This window comes from Megalopta genalis, chromosome 5 (assembly GCF_051020955.1).
Source record: "Megalopta genalis isolate 19385.01 chromosome 5, iyMegGena1_principal, whole genome shotgun sequence".
NCBI classification, from domain to species: Eukaryota; Metazoa; Arthropoda; class Insecta; order Hymenoptera; family Halictidae; genus Megalopta; species Megalopta genalis.
Window position 1 is genome coordinate 28,263,693 of NC_135017.1, and position 18,783 is coordinate 28,282,475.

Sequence of the window (18,783 nt, forward strand, 5' to 3'; positions counted from 1 at the left end):
AAAATCGTATATAAATTTTTAGGACAATATATAATTATTTAAGTATAGAATAAATCATAAAAAAATTAAGAAGAATTGAAGTAGCATAAAAATTTTTTTTGTACCTCTGCAATTAGAGGAGATATTTAGGTGGCCTTATTTAGGTGGATCACCCCGTATATGTTAGTATAGTTTTCTTATTAAATTTATGTAATCTAAATATGATAAGTATCTAAATTTTATTTTGAAAACAATTCATTGAAACAATATTACACACTATAGATATAATAATATTTCTTTGAAAACACAATTGAATATTTTTTTATAAAATATTAATATGTTTAAAAGAAAAAAATTTATCGGAATTTAATGTAAATACAATGTAATATAATCACTGATTCATACAAGATTATAAGAGCTCATTTACTTTATAATTTGATATTTTAAAAATATAACGTAAAGTACTGAAGTAAGACAATATGAAATTGCAACATATGATATATAATAATATATCATGCATTTATGATAGATAAAAGAATTATTTTCATCTATAAATAAGTAAAAGCATTCGTCTATATAGGTCCTACTGATTTCTCGAAACACTGATTCATGCAAAATTGTGAGAGTCATATTTGCTTTATATTTTAATATTATAAAAATCTATTGTAAAGTGCTGAATTAAAACAATATAATATACTTAAATATATTACATTTAAATCATAATTATGAGAGCTCCATTTCGTGTATATTTTAAATGTAAAATAAATATAATAATAATTTTGTATGAATCAGTGTTTTGAGAAATAATTAATACTTAATTCAGTACTTAACAATAAATCTTTACAATATTTATTTGATGATTATCCACGCTACATTCACTCGCTTGAATCGTGGCCAACCTTATCATCGCCTATGTAGGCATTTCGTTATCGTTATCATTATCGTGGTTCGTGGTTCGTGGTTAGAAAAAGTACATAATCTATTCGAATAGACTCTATCCTAACAGACATTATTACAATACCCTGTTAGACATAAAACTCTAATTATCACAAAATATTGAAACATACTTTACTTTCAATGAAATCGTCCTGAGTCGAAGGATACAATATTAATTCACGAATAAATATTTATTTATAAATAATTTTAATTCAAAATACGATTGTAATTAACCTTTGATATTATTTGCGTAATTACAACCTATATTAATGATCTTGTACCTCTGAATGTGTTTGTTTGCATTCATTTGTTGCAATTTCGTATGCGATAGTATAATTACGTCATTGTAGATGGCAAGGGACAAAAAAAAAGGATTTCGACCGTGACAGGATTCGAACCTGCAGTCTTCGGATCCGAAGTCCGACGCCTTATCCGTTGGGCCACACGGTCTGTTAAGGGTAGCTACCCCAAAGATGAAATCCTTCGTACAGTCCGAAACTGAATACCTTTTAAAATGAATTAATACACATTTATTTCCATCGATTCTACTGTGCCCCAATCCCGTTACTAATTATTAATGTCGGACACCGTTACAATTAATAAAAATTATAATGTTTGTTAAATATGGGATTACTCATGTACAATGCATCCTATGATTACACTTTTGTATTAAGTAATTAATACATTTGCGTTAATCACATGTAATACGTTAAATTTTTCTTGAATATTAATAACATAGGTATAAATTTAGGAATTGTTTCTTATTTCTACACGTGAATCAATAATGTAATACCTGTACTATGAATCTTATATTATTTTATATTTTAAATTACATAATTAGACAACCAGTTTGTTTGAAAATCAGATGCAATGTTGTAGGAGAATTTTTATTGTTTCTTTGCAAATGTGGATATTTTATGATATTTTATGTTTAGTATCGTACACACAAGTCACTGAAAGTTATTAGAACACGCTATAATGCAACAAAAATTATGTACAGAACCATCTACTTATTTTAGCCATTTTCTGATTTTGTGCTTATAATAAAAATTGACTCCTGTTTTCCATAAAAATAAAATAGTTTATCTTTGATTTATTAAAATGATTTTGCAGATTATTCGAAATATTGCATTAAACAATTAATAGTGCCAATTATCTTTGAATTTATGCAGACAATCTACTAATCTAAATTGTTTATCATATTGTCAATGATTAATTTAAGTATAATGTCACCTAAACGTAGCTCAATTTAGCTCGAGGTTATATATAAATACATTTTTCTATCATATTTTTTAATACCTGCTTATTCATAATTTCTCTTTCATTTTAGTAAAATGTCTGTTTCTAGATACAAATTTATTCGGATAAAAATGTATATACCACACCATCAAATAAATATTCAATCAAATATAATTTTATCCGAATAAAATTGTATTCGAATAAGAATTTATTTGTACAGGAATGCGTTCAAAAAATAATCGATACGAATAAAAATGACAGAATATAAATTGTTTTTTCACAGTTTATCGATTCATTTCTTCCATATTAAGTTTTCGAATTATTCAAATGAACAATTATTCGAATAAAGAATCATATTCGAACAAAGAATTAATCGAACAAAGAGTCATTCGAACAAAAAATTAATCGAACAAAGAATCATTTGAACAAAGAGTCATTCGAACAAGGAATCATTCGTATAAATAAATAGAATGATTTATGACGAATAATAAATTGTTCAAACAAAATATTCGACTAAAAGTAATTCATTCGGATAATTATCTTCGAGAAATACTTATTCGAAACAATAATAATAATACCCTCTCCGCTCCGTATAAGTATTAACTATAAGTATTAACTCCAATAAGTATTAAATTTAACGTCGTCGTATCTGCCTGAACCATGGCAAATTTTTCTAAACACGTGCTTCCTGCCACAGCTCATCACATCATCTCGTCTCCATTAACACCTGAACCGACGTTCCTAAAAAATACGACCTGCATTGCCTTTTAGCTCGCGAGCTCAGATACAATCACGTCCGCTTCGTTCAAAGTTCGCGGAGAACTTAGCGAAACAAGCGTCCAAGCTCTAGACACCCGGTAATTATCGTTTAAGGGTTCGACGTCGTCGTGGACGCCCCCAACCGTCCGACGTTGTTGCCTTTTGCAGTTGTTTGTTTCGCGGTTACGCGGACCGCCGAACGTCGCTGCGAAAACAATTTCGCATGCAGATATACGCGGGTTTGATCGACGATAAATACGTGGGCCCCCGCGCGGCCTGTGTGCGTTGCTCGTCGCGATTTCTTTCGTTGCAACCCGCACACGAAACAGCTAACAGGGATCCTCTCGCGAGATAAATCAAGGCCGCGCAATAAATTCAGAAGACCACGGACGTTTTATCCTTCGGTAAATATACTGATACAGGATGATTTAACAGTTCCCGGCTCGGTGTGCAGCTTGTTAGTTAGACAAATGTTTCGTTGTCGTTGGTCCTCTTTCTTTCTCCCTTTTAGGGCCGCGAACTTACTTTATTTCTGTTTCCGAACTTCCTGATCTCTGACCTTTGTTACGAAAGTTCGATTCAGTTTCGGTTCGATAAATGCTTGTTTGTCAGAGTCAGAATTCGAACGCGTTATCAGTTGGCTGCGGATTTTTCTGCGAAATAAAAGCGTTTTATCTCTGTTCTGACAACTAGGAGTTCGGCATTATTTGAACAAATATTTGTCCATGATAATTGTTCAAATGAATTACTTTTAATCAAATATTCTTTTATTTAGTCTAATATTGTTCTATCTATTTGTTGGAATAATTCTTTATTCGAATAGATGATTCGCATAATTTTTTATTCAAATAGATGATTCGTATAATTTTTTATTCGAATAAATGATTTGCATAATTCTTTGTTCGAATAGATGATTCGCATAATTTTTTATTCGAATAGATGATTCGCATAATTTTTTATTCGAACAAATGATTTGCATAATTCTTTGTTCGAATAGATGATTCGCATAATTCTTTGTTCAAATAAATGATTCGCATAATTCTTTGTTCAAATAAATGATTCGCATAATTCTTTATTCGAATAAGGTATTCCGATAAGGATTGTAAAATTATTCGAATAATAATGTGAATAATTGTTGTCTGATTTTATTTTCACGTAATTTTACAAGAATACGTTTACACAATTTTAACGAATTGTAGGAAGATTATTTATTTATGCATCAATGATCGATCTACCGAAAGCAACAAACTCTACGATGAAATATTTGAAAAATGAAATATGAAAGAAATAAATCGATTATTTTTCCTATGAATCCCCGAACGAATTTCGTCTGAATTCTTATTCGAATAAAATCTTATTCGGACAAATTTTTATCTAGATAAACTTTTATTCGATTGAATCCTTACTCGATAGCGTCGAATAAAATTTAATTCGTAATTTAATGTATCTTTTATGTTGAAAATAAGGTGATCATGATATTTTTTATGTTTTTGAAGTTTTGTATCTGGTCTACTTATTTGATAACGTCAAATTGATCGTGAAAGTATAATAAAAATTGATTCTTTAAGGTAACCGAGGATCATTCGTGAAAATTCGTGCCCATTAAATTATTAAACGGTCCTCTGATTTTCTAACCATTTTAGAGCAAAACTTTCTTCTTTATAGATGCCATGCTGTACGCTAATTATAGTCATGATAATAAGGGAGCGGAAATAAGCACTTCTATAATAATTTCCATAAGGTTACCATACCCGCATCGTAAATAGCATAGGGAGCAATTAAATGGGCGTATCTCTTGAGATAGGCAAAGAATCTGACAAATAAGCAGAAAGTGTTTTACTCTGGGCTGAACCCTAAACCATTAGAACTGGAAAGTATTGATCGTAAATAAATACATAGATACGAGGCTAGGTAATTATACCACTATCGTACCAGAGCATAACTATAAGAAATAATTTCTACATTGAAATCGTTGGCACGAAGTTCCGCTTCCACGGTTTCGTCGACAAGAATTCGCAGGAAACAACTTTGACCGACATTAATATTACGTACACGGTGAACGACGTGTATCGATCGCCAACAATGCGCCACAATATGAAGGCTATATATAGTACACCCTATACATGGTATACATCCGTGCTTGGATGTCTTTCTGTAAAACAGTGAAAACTAAAGTTTTACGAGATAGTTTCGTACCAAACACAGTATTTTCAATAGTTTTTCGTATTAATATTAATATTGCTATTATATTTAATACTTTTTTGTATTGCTATTATATTTAATACCTTTTTGTATTATTATTAATTTTCTTATAATTATTATTCTGTTATAATAATTATAAAAAATAATTTGTATAACTGTTTTGTATTATTATAACTTTTGTATTTATATGCAACTTATTAGATTTTAATTTACTTGAAAAGATACAAAATGTTTCTTGAATATATGTACAAATGATTCAGTTATACTTTCAGTAGGAAAAAGAAAGACACGTAGAACGGCAACGAGGTACGATTAAAACAAATTCAAAACAGTTCACATTTCAATGTATAAAACACAAATTAAGTTAATTCAATTCATTTAATTAACGATGTAATCTACAGTTTAAAAAATGTTATTAAGAAAACTGTAACACTTCCCATGACAAGATATAATGTAAGCAGTGCAACGGTAATATTTACGTTACAATAATTGGTAATGTATTCAAACTGCGGATTTTTATGCAAAATACAAGTTGTTTGAACAACAGTTGTAATAAGTTGAAAATAATGATCTTAAATTTGTCTAATCTAATTATAGTTTTTATTTGACCTATTCTTTTTTGTCATAATTGCATAAAATTCGCAGTCTGATGCAGAGTTGGGCAAAATTTTATTTGAATGACGGATAAGAGATAAAAAGACCAACGAATAAAACTTCACTCGTCACTATCGAATAAATATGTAATCAAATAAATATGAAGTTGAATAAAAATTTATCCGAATAAGATTATTGATATAAGAATTTATTCGAATAAAGATTTCTTCGTACAGAAATTCACATAATCGATTTGAATGTTTCTACGAATGCAGAGGAAGCCATCAACAATTTTACAATTCTATAACTACTTGAAATTGAACTGATCCTGAGTGTATTCGTCTAGATATATTCTTATAAAATTAAATAAGAACAAACACAGTCAACAATTATTCACATTGTTTGCGAATGATTTTACAATCTCTATATAAATAACTTATTCGGACAGGGAATTACGCGAATAATTTATTCGAATAAATGAATAGTGTAATTTGTAATGAATAATGAATAATCGTTATTGGGATAACATATTCGACTAAAAATTCATTCGGATAACTATCTTAGAATAAATATAATAATAACAACTCGAAAATAATATAATAATAATAAAAAATATAATAATATTATAATAATAATAATATTATAATAATAATAAAATTATAATAATAATAAATATAATAATAACTCGAAACAGTTCGAATAGTGGTCCAAATAATATCGAAGACCATACTCGTCAAATGGATTAGAAGAAGAAAATTAATTCTCTGTTCTCCTTTTTCCACTGAACGCGTGCCACATTTTTCGATTTCATAACCGTCATAATATGAATTCGTTACTGCGAGAGAAGTCGCACAATCACACGTGGTTGAAACGAAATGGAATTATTCTCGATGTTAGGTAGAACGTGCTCAGAGGATCGCATGCCAACGTGGTATCCCACTATTGTCCAAAAGGCAATTAGCATGCCTCGGCCGACTCTTCTGGAAAGAGGGGTGAATACATTAAACACTCCTCCGGATACTCGTCGATCGTGCGTGGGAGAGCGTATTTCTGTGAACGTCCTGCACGCACCCGAGCAACATTTATTTCATAGAAATAATATTATCTAAAAGTTTCTACGTGCGTCGACTATATCTTCGTCGTTTCACGTTCATAAAACAACATTTTATATATTTATTATATTCCTATATATTGTGTAAGATGTATTTGTCATAAAAGCATAAAGATCCACAGTTTAGTAACAATTATACTGCGGATATAATAGTGAAATACCAAGCACAACGAAGACAATAGAAGAATTTCAGAATATTCTTACACTCCTCAATTTGTCGAAGTTATCAAAAGAAATAATTCATTTATTTTTTGTGCCTTACAATTTATTTGTATTTATATATGTAGTAGATAATATATAGTTATATAATATTTATTTTGCACAAGGATCCGCAGTAATAAATAGATAGATAGATATAACCTTATTTTAGGTGCGAGAATTTACAATAGTCATCCTGATGCATCGCAGTTTAATAATAACTAGGCTGGGGATCTTGATGCAAAATAAAAATTTTGCAAGACGATTGTAAAAAAAGAGCAGAAATTATCAAATATTATTATAAAATAACCCCTCATTTCCCGGAAATATAATTTTGGGACACCCTGCATAGTGACTCGCATTAATACTAGGACACCTTTTAAAACATAATAACTGTTTTTAGAATAGACGAAATGACTTGAACATTTTGCAGATGTTTTTTTTTAAATTTTCCTATTGCTTGAAATGACAAATAGAGAATTAAAAAACTCACGCTTTTTATTCGAGCCTATAATGAATATTTAAACAATAGGTTTTGTAAATCTCGGTAACATTTCCGATTTTTATAAAAAAAGAGAGAGAGAGAGAGATGTAACACAGTAAATAAACTTCTGAAATTAAAACTAAAAACAAAAATTCAAATAAATAATCACTATTTCGTTTTTCCATAAAATTAATACATTTTACCAATTCAATTAACATTGTAATATCTTACCTAGATCAGAAATGTCACTGGTCTATACTTCACATCATATTTATTTGTACTTTCGCGGACTATTACTGTATTAACCCTCGAACGGCGGACCTTTCTGATCAAATGCAGCTAACAAGTATACTTGGGATCACTTATCAGATTATTCAACAATTCCTCTCAACACATTTATTAAGGCATTCCTTCTAGATACGTTAGTTTGATGAAGCATGTGAAAATTGAAATTAGAGTTGACATCCAAATATCAATTTTTACAGAGTACGCTGTTCGAGTGTTAACAATGATTAAACCGTTAAAGAAATGCATTAGAATGACTTTTTATCATACACAATGTGTATTTTGCCATAAATCCTTATAAAACCGTGTTTTTAATAATAGAAATAATAGAAATAATAGAATAGAAATAATAGAAATAATAGAAATAATAGAAATAATAGAAATAATAGAAATAATAGAAATAATAGAAATAATAGAAATAATAGAAATAATAGAAATAATAGAAATAATAGAATAGAAATAATAGAAATAATAGAAATAATAGAAATAATAGAAATAATAGAAATAATAGAAATAATAGAAATATTAGAAATAATAGAAATAATAGAAATAATAGAAATAATAGAAATAATAGAAATAATAGAAATAATAGAAATAATAGAAATAATAGAAATAATAGAAATAATAGAAATAATAGAAATAATAGAAATAATAGAAATAATAGAAATAATAGAAATAATAGAAATAATAGAAATAATAGAAATAATAGAAATAATAGAAATAATAGAAATAATAGAAATAATAGAAATAATAGAAATAATAGAAATAATAGAAATAATAGAAATAATAGAAATAATAGAAATAATAGAAATAATAGAAATAATAGAAATAATAGAAATAATAGAAATAATAAAAATAATAGAAATAATAGAAATAATAGAAATAATAAAAATAATTGAAATCGACGAAACACCCCCACTGTGCATCGGAGTACTCACCCGCTCGTCGATTTGACCCAAAACGTCTGAACCGTTTCTCGCTCCGTATGCCGCGGAAGGGGTTGAAAGTCGTCATAGGGTCCAGCAACGGCAACGGAAAGTAAGTAAGCGGTAGAAGCGTAGCGTTCCGCTCGGTCGGAGAGATTTATCGCGGCGGGGTTAATCGCGGTCGATACTGGGGCCCCGGCGTACAAAGCGCGAATAAATCACAAAGAGCGGATGCGTCGCGGCGAGCGCGGAAACACTTGTTCGCTCGAAACGACCGCGAGCAGAGACAATGGTCCGCTTTCACCGGGGCAATCGGGCCCCGGCGGTATCAACAGGGCCTTCTCCTAGCAGGGGCAGCCTTTCTGGTCGCGTTATGCCACCCGTCGTTAGTTAACGCCATAAATGGAGAACGGGCAGCAGCTATGCGAAAGTTCATGATGCACGTTGTTACGTCAATTACGCGGTCCGGTCCGGTCTATGGGCTTCCATCACGTGAACGTTGAAGCGCGCGAGCCAGCGATCGTTCACGGACGTTTCGACATCTTTTACGCCGGACGAACCGCGACCGAGGAATCTAAATTAACCTCTTTGTTCCGACGCGACGCCACGGTCTCTCGTTTATATATGTGCATACACAGCGGGGACAAATATATGTGGACACCCTTTAAAATGCAATAACTTTTTCAAACCTAGACCAAATGATCCGAGTCTTTTTTAGTATTAGAGGGACTCAGTTTACTGTGTAATGAGTGAAATACATTTTTTTTACATTTTTCTAGTACTTGGAATAACAACGAAAATGTTTTCTAACATCATTTTTGCAATTTTTTATCACGCCAACCAATTGCAATTTTTTTAAAACAACTATTTAACCATTATATAGTAAACTAGTTCCTCTACAATCGTAAAAATATTTAGATCGCTTAGTTCAATCATAAAACAGTTATTCCGTTTCGAAAGATGTACGAACACTTTGCACACCGACTGTACGTTCGTTTCGATATCGTGATGCCTCGTCAATAGAAAAAAGATTTATGAATCTAATTGTCGAGGAGAAAGAAAATTCGATGATTCGTGCGAAGAGACGAGATCTCGACGCGACGTACGAATTCGCCTAACCAATTTTCATACGGAAGCGACTAATACAAAGATTGCACGCGGCGCATGAATCATGCAGGTAGCTCTCGGTTTGATCGATAGGTGTCCATAATGCCTGTTGTGTTTTTTTCACGCATAATGCTTACGGAATGTTAGCCTTTTTTTCCTTAACGAAAAAGAGAAATGCCTTCCTGTCGGTTTCGCGAATCAGTCACAGATCATTACTTCCTGTCGTGGAATCCGCTAACCAGTATAGCAAACCTCGGCTAGTTTACCTCTACCCTGTACCGCGGGTAATGATCGGTACCGCAATGTCAAAACAGATTTACTGAATGGATAGTAACAGATTGTATACTGCAACTGCGCCCAGTTTTACGATTTTGCTAGTTATCATGATTCCTGTGATCTAGTTGTCTTTTCCAAGAACAAGCAAGAAACCGGGACAAGCTTCCGCGGAACGAGTATTTCTAGAAACCGGAGTCTGCTATTTTACGGAATAAATAAACAGCGGATTAAACGAAACGACCGTTTCGCATTTAGTTCTAACTTCATAAGTAATTAGAATAGGCCACTGAATCATTAGCACATTTTCTTTTTAGTTATTTATTTATTTACTCATTTATTTGTTTACTTATTCATTTATTTACTTATTTATTTATTTACTTATTTACTTGCTTATTTATTTGCTTATTTATTTATTTATTTACTTACTTCTTTATTTATTCGTTTATTTAAAGTCGCATCCACCTCTGTGAGTTATTAGCGATAACATAAGATGTACATATTGATATATATGATTTGAAAATGCAGTTTTGCCGAGTGCTTCCCCGCGAGGTTATTGGGGATTTTTATTTGCCTTCTTTTATTAGCAAATTGTTCTCCCGTTGGAAATTTAATGTAGAAATTATTCTGTTGTATTGTTGCAAAAGTAATTTCGTCTTTTTTTTGTAAGCTATCCGTTTGGAAAAGTGAAGTTACTTTTGCAACAACCCAATATGTCGAACTAGATGCGATTAAATGTCTGAGAAATAATTTTGTCATTCACCATGGAAGATTTACGATGAAAATAGAAATAAAATATCGGAGGAGAAGGATAAATGTAAAGGATGGGAGATAAAGGAATACGATATGTGGTATATGGGTATATGATGAAGTAAGGTGACGAAACAAGGGCGTAGAGAAGCAAAGAAAGGGTGATAAGAAGCACTGATAGATATTTAATTTTAAGTTTAAGCATTAATTGAGCCGTTTATTTTGAAAGTGGCATAAGTCACTTTACCGTAATGAAAAGTGGTGATTTTTTAATGATTATACGAAATTATTTATACTGAGAAAAATATCAGTATCCTGAGATAACAAATACAAGTAAATCTTCTCGAAAGTTAGCATCCATATTTTTAAACGTGTTAAAACGCAAACCCTTAAATATATCGACTTAAAAACCAAGTGACTTATTCCACTTTCAAAATAAACGGCTCAATTGTAAGAAATGGTTGTATCATGAAGCCCATAAGGGATCATTAATAAACACTACTATTACTACTACTACTACTACTAAAAATAAAATATTATTAATTTTTCTTGATGTATACACAGTCAGTGCAAAAACTATTCGAACAACTTTTAAAACGCAATAACGTTTTTATAATTGGGTCAAGCGGTCTAAATTTTGTTGGAGATGTTAGAGTGATTAGCTTACTAGACAGTGGCTAGAAGCTTATTTTTAAGAACCGCAATTAGTTGGGACGATAAAAAGATTGAAAAATCAAGTTTTCAACCTTTTTATACGATGCTATAACCGAAAATCTAAAAAATGCAGTTTAACCAGTTAGCTGTTACAATCTCTTTGAAAAGTGTGTAAGCTCCTGTAATTATACTATGTATATTTGATTTTCTTCGTATTATGTTTAAAGACAACACTTTTAATAAAATATATGATCGTATAAAAATGTATAACTTGACGAGTATACTCGTCACGAAGAAATGGCAACATTTTGTGCTTGCGAATACTTTTTACGCCAACTGTGCACGATTTCTTGTGTATTGCAAATTTGCACGTGCCAGAAATGCATAAAAATCAACAATTCAATAATAAAAAGTTGTAGTTTTCACAGTAATGCGATTGTGTAGATCCATTCGAACTTTCCTATTTTTATAAACGCATTCCAACAAACTTGAGCTTCGGATAACAATTAATTATATATATTATTATATAATTATATATATAATTAATATTAATATTAATATTATATTATATATTAATATTAATTAATATATATAATTATATTAATATTAATTAATATTAATATTAATATTAATTAATATATATAATTATATTAATATTAATATTAATATTATATTATATATTAATATTAATTAATATATATAATTATATATAGAATCACAGATATGTCATCTCAATTATTTCTTCCGCGTTGCTGCACTTGCCATCATCGGATATACCATAATTACGTCTAGTCTATATACACACGTCGAGCTGAATCGCTTAATTTTTAGAATAGTCGGCCGTCACGGTTCATTAGATTCCGAGCAGCCTTCATTAATATCCATTCCACGGTTGACACCTGAAATTAATCCGGTTTATTAAAGCCGGCACCCGGCTGGATACTGGATACTACTTAATTGCGTAGCCCGTTGTATAGGACTTGACGTACACGCCTATCAATAAATATTATCCTTAACCGATAGTTGATACGCGAGCAATGGTCGTATCTTATTAGAATTTATCGGTGTGAACCGATCACCGTTAGCCTTCCATTCTCGCATTTTTAGTGATTAACAGTGAAGGGGGGGAAAAGACCCGGCCCGCGATGCTTGCCTAATACCCTGCGGATTATGCGTGTCTGGTTCGCAGCTGACACGGGGCCGTTTCCTGCGAAAAAGATGGGACAAGGTGCGAGCCCTTTATTGGCTGCCTCCACACGCTCGGTTACTTCCTGCGTTAACAGTCCCGATGAATTCGTTAACTGTGAATTTATTCGCGTGCCGAGAGATACGTGCTCGTATTTCAATTAATTAATAACTGCTTCGCCTAAGACAGGATTTCTAGTCGTGCGAGGAAATGGGATAATTTGTTATACTCTGTGTGACATTCATGTTCGAAATACAGTAAATTCTCACTAATTGACGCACAGATCGTGTACTAAAATGGACAATTTGGGAAAAGGAGGTACAAGTTGCTGCAATCGATGACTATAAAAACGAGCCGCAAGGCTCGAGTGATCGTGTATCTCCTCTTCCCCAATTGTCTATTTTTATGTACAAGCTGAGCGTTAATTAGGGAGAGTTTACTGTAATTCGTCACGTTCTGCGACTTTCAGATATGAAATATAATAAACAATTTTTCTTGGTGTACGAACGAATATGTTTACGGAAATTATTTCGTCTCGAAACAATACGAATTTCGAATTTTCGCACGTGAATTCTGTTGGGATTTTATGAAGAACGCGTGACAAATGTACGAGTTTAGATTCAGAAAAACCGTATGACAGACTCGAAGGCAATAAATCAATGAAAACAATAACGAGAGCTTCGTGTGCTCTCTCACTATAATTTATAAATGACACTTCGATGCATCGATGCAATTTCCGACGTGTTCATTATGGTTTTGTCTTGAAACCTCGCAATTCGAAATCTGAAGCAATTTGAAACCTGAAGCAATTCTAATTTTGAGTGAACAGTATTGTATTGCATGACTCGACTTTATTATACTTATAAGTAATACTATTTTTCTCTGGTTTAGCATACCTAAAATTCACATAAACGATCGTCTTGCAATGAAGTTTGCCTCATTTGCGAAATAGAAGTATTGTACATCGTTTTTTTTTTTTTTTATTCGCATTTAAACAGTTTACTTCACTGCAGGGCTGGAGAGAAATTGATTTTAGGAATAGTAAATAGACAAATAGACTAAAAATATAGAATCTTATATAATAATATAGAATAGAATAATATATAAAAATAATATAATTAAGATATATAATAAAATAATAATAAAATAATATAGAATAATATGTAATATAGAATCTTCTCATGCAATATAGAATTTGGCAACTTTTTTAAAAATATTAGGTACATGCGGATATTACGTAGTTAAATACATTTGAAATGCCATTTCCACATATATGATATACTATTTCAGAAGAAGTTTATTTGCCAAATTCTATATTACATGAGAAAATAAAATTGTATCCAGTCTATTTACTATTTAAAAAATCTATTTCCTCTAGACCCTATTTCACAGCCATTAGCTCGATGCAATCATCGATTTCGAATATGTTATAGAATCATCGAGGTTTCTCTCGATTTATAACTAATTAGAAATCGAAGATTAGATCGATTGCCCGAGTCTCACCACGTGGAGGTTGCTGTGATTAGAGACTCGAAAGGGAGTCAGAAAAAAATCAAAACGGAGCCAGAATTCGTTATGGCTCCCTTTCTTACAACAACAAGTTTTACTTACTAACTAACATCTTAATAAATAACGCCTTAATAAATAACGACTTAGTAAATAACGTCTTAATAAATAACGCCTTAATAAATAACGCCTTAATGTGTAACGCCTTAATAAATAACGCCTTAATAAATAACGCCTTAATAAATAACGCCTTAGTGTGTAACGCCTTAATAAATAACGCTTTAATAAGTAAGTAATCTTACACGTTTAATTATGCGTCATCCCTCGATGAAAATCTAACAAGACCATACCTTTAGTTAAATTGGTGGCACCCTTCCATCGTCGCCATTTCCATTTCATTTGCATAAAAAAAAAAATCGGAAACAGACTAATCACACCATCGTCGGGATTAATATTAATACCATTCTAAAAATTTCCGTTGTAAATTATGTCATATATCAGAAAGAAGCTTCTTTGAAATCTTAAAAATCATCGTTACGTATTATCAAGAAATCTTGTTGTTAGTTCTGAAAATATTAAATATTTATTAAGAAGTAGATTTTTCAAACCTCACACTGGTTTTTAACCCGTTAGGCTCAACCTGTGACCCGTAAACACCTGGAAAAAAATAAAAAGTGCAGTCACATTCGATAAATGGTGGTCCACTCGATCTGTATTCCACCAAACAAACGCGCGAATGGACCGTGCTTGCGCAACGCTATTTTCAGGAACAGACATTTCTGTCCAAAAGCAAACGCGAGCAGTGCATTCTCTATCGCGACGCTAATTTATTTAATTGAAAATGTTAAACTCCCGTGCACTTTCATTTTTATCTACGCGACACTAAATGGAAACCGTGACTCTAAATAGAAACCGCGACTCTAAATGAAAACGCGGTGAACCGTTGAATTAACAGTGGATCATCCTCTCTGCATACTTTTATAATAATAAAATAATAAAGTAATTCCATTCTAATTTAATCGAACGATTTCATTACGATGCCAAACATATTTAGATTTACGATTATATTTTGGATGCAGCGGGGAGATCGAAGAGAAAGGGGGAAAAAAACGCGGACTTATTTTTCGCGACACTAATCAACAAGATTTAGGAAGCAATCTCTCAACAGCGACGCGAACAGTGCATTGATAATCGCGATGTTAACATGTTCGATTCGAAGTTGGAAACTCCCGTGCACTTTGATCTGTTTCCACGCAATGCTAAAGGGAATCGACGACGTTTGTGCGATGATGCAGCGATCCTTGGAACCGCTACTCGCAGTGCGGCATTTATTTCGCAACTCTAACGCAACGCGTTGGCAATTTTCGCAACGCTAAAACAACCCGTAGAAAAATCCTCGCAACGCTATTTTTTCGAGATAGCCTAGCGACAAGGTCTGTCCCCAGCCCCTTGGAATCCACCCCGGATTCCTACGCTACGCACCACCCACCCGCCTGGACGTCGTAACGCCAGGACGGATGCGCCCCTTCGTCCAAGACGGTGGTTCCAGCTCGCGGAATGAAAATTCTACGAGCCAGCCGCCCCGGATATAGACCAAGGTCTAGTAACGCTGTCTTTTTTACACAGAGATGGTGTTTCACGGTCTTATGCTGCGAGGTCCGGTACCTCCGGCTATCTCGTTTATAAAAACGCGTTTACAATCGCTGCGCTAACTCAACCGTTGCTACTTCGTCTCGCGACTCTACGAGAGCATCGCGAATGCCACACCGCGGAGAGTTGCAGCTGCAGCATGGGCTCTGAAAGACGAACGAAGCTAACTGGCAAACGCGATCGCGTTCGACGCAACGCTAACTTTGAAATCCATTCGAAGAGACAAGTCGCGATAATTCGTTTCGAGACGCTATGAGATGCAAAAAATCGCGATGTGCCCATCTGAGCTGTTGTTGGGACCCGAGGGGTCCATTGTTGCAGCTGCGGCATGGGCGCCTGAAATGTCGAAGGGCAAGCTACTGGAACGCGATTTTGTTTGGGCGCGACGCTAATGCAATGAACAGAAATGCAAAAGATTGAACTTTTGTGGAAGCAATGTCTTTGAAAAATTTATAGGAATCGATAGGGTGAAACGCGATTAATTTGCAACGCTATATTGCAAGATATTGGTAATTGATAATTTAGAGAAAAATCGCGATTAATTCGTAATGTTATATTCGAAGCTATTGTAATTGATAATTCAGAGCAAAATCGCGATCAGTTTGCAACGTTAAACTCGAAGCTATTGTACTTGAAAATTCAGAGAAAAATCGCGATTAGTTCACAACATTATACTCGAAACTACTGTACTCGAAAATTTAGAGCAAAATCGCGATCAGTTCACAACGTTATACTCGAAGTTATTGTACTTGAAAATTCAGAGAAAAATCGCGATCAGTTCACAACGTTATACTCGAAGCTACTGTACTCGAAAATTCAGAGAAAAATCGCGATTAATTCACAACGCTATACTCGAAGCTACTGTACTCTAAAATTCAGAGAAAAATCGCGATTAATTCACAACGCTATACTCGAAGCTACTGTACTTTAAAATTCAGAGAAAAATCGCGATTAATTCACAACGTTATACTCGAAGCTACTGTACTTTAAAATTCAGAGAAAAATCGCGATTAATTCACAACGTTATACTCGAAGCTACTGTACTCGAAAATTCAGAGAAAAATCACGATTAATTCACAACGTTATACTCGAACCAAATTGTACTCGAAACTTCGAAGAAAAATCGCGACTATACGCAACGTTAACTTCAATTTCTGTTCGAAATAGACTAAAGCAACGCGTCATAATTTCGCAACGCTATGACAAGTCGCGGATGTGCCCATCCGAGCTGTTGTTGGGGCGGCAAGGCCTGCCCTTTGTTGCAGCTGCAGCATGGGCGCCTGAAAAATCGGAAGGTAAACTATTGCAACGCGATTATATGTCAAACGCAACGCTACTCCAATGAACAGAGATGCAAAAGACTGCTTTCCGGAAGCAAATGGACTCGACGCGAGATCGTATTCGCAACGCTAAGTTTGAAGCTACCGTGCAGAAATATAAAAATGATGAGATCGCGATTGTTTCGTTCGCAACGCTACACTCTAGAGAATCGATTTCGAAAGCAATGGGAAATATCGCGACTGTTTTGCACGCGACGCTAATTCTTTCTCTGTTCAAAATTAATTAAAGCAACGCGCGTGAACGTTTCGCAACGCTATTTGCAAATCGCGGACGTGCCCATCTGCGCTGATCGTTGGGGCGGCAAGGCCTGCCCATGGTTCAACACTACTATACTACTACTACCAACTACTATTACAACAGACGAGTGCAGTGACAAAGTGGCAACGACAATGAATTGGCCTCTCTCGACGGTTTGTCGGAGAGGCCTCTTCGGCGTTCACAGCCTCTTCTTTTCTTCGGCGACTCGCCCGATGAACCTGGAACCTTACACGTGCTCCGCAGCTAGTAGAAAACCGACGAGTTCCGAGACAAAGTAACAAAATCTCGGAAAAAGCCGATAATCCTGCTGGTGCAATGGAGCCGGTATCGTTTCGTTTCGAAAACCCTGAACCCGCGCGTACACGTCCGCGACCGCGGAAGCTAAGAGAATCCTCGAAGCATTGATTTCGAGCCATTATCGAGCGTCGTGCACCGTTCGAATCGATCTCGAATCAACTGCTTCGAGCCCTACCGATGGTCGACTATCGTTCGAATCGCGGCCTACCCGTAAAGAGACGATAGCCAGCCACCGGCCCTGCCTAATAAAATTCACACACACTCGATTAAGGCAAGTTACCTATCCTACCTAGCGCTATATTTAAAAAGAGATGGCAAAGCAGTCGCACCAACACACTCGCTCCACGGTTCTCACTCGTACGTTGAGGGCTTTAACCTGCGGAGAACGCCCCGGGACGCCTCTGACACCCCAACATGATTCTTTCAATCCATTCTAAGGTACATGTTAGTGCCTGAAATCGACTGACAATGGTAGCGATCATTGCGATTTTAATTGAAAGTTGCATTCTACGACGAGACCCTCTAATCACGATTAGCGATGCTAGTTGTTCCAGGATAAATACCGTTTCGGTTAGAGATACAGTTTTTCATGACTCTTGCAAGCTTTTATCGAGCCGTTTCGACCGACAAGAATAAAAAAATTAGCATTCTGTGTGTACATATTACCATACAGATCCGCGTTGCACGACACAGATCGGTATGGAATATGTTCGATTATAACTAATTCCGATTTCAAAGAACCGACGCAAAATCCACTGCCTAATCACACACACACACAAGTGGAAATTACGTCGTGCACGATACGCTAGTCACTGTCAGTCGCTATTATTATTAAATACCGTCTCATGTGCCCTTGCTCGCACCCTCTCGAGTAACGCTTGGGCACTCGGAAGGATTCGAGCAACGAACATGAAACCTCGGATCTCTGAAAATCCTAACTAAAAAAGAAGGTTATTAGTTTCTCGGGCTAAGATTGTTCAAATTTATTGAAAAACGAGTATGTTCAATTATAATTTCATAAGAATAATTTAAAAATATGTCCAAGTAC

The 18,783-nt window shown here is 34.0% G+C and overlaps 1 protein-coding gene and 1 non-coding gene across 5 annotated transcripts in view; one reads left to right on the top strand and one right to left on the bottom strand.

Moving 5' to 3' along the window:
- The window catches only part of dgo (ankyrin repeat domain containing protein 6 diego), a 336,204-nt gene that overhangs the window by 187,851 nt on the left and 129,570 nt on the right, over nt 1-18,783 (top strand). The gene's annotated exons all lie outside the window — the stretch shown is intronic.
- TRNAR-UCG (transfer RNA arginine (anticodon UCG)) lies at nt 1,293-1,365 on the bottom strand. Its single transcript has one exon. It is a non-coding gene; the product is annotated as a tRNA-Arg (tRNA).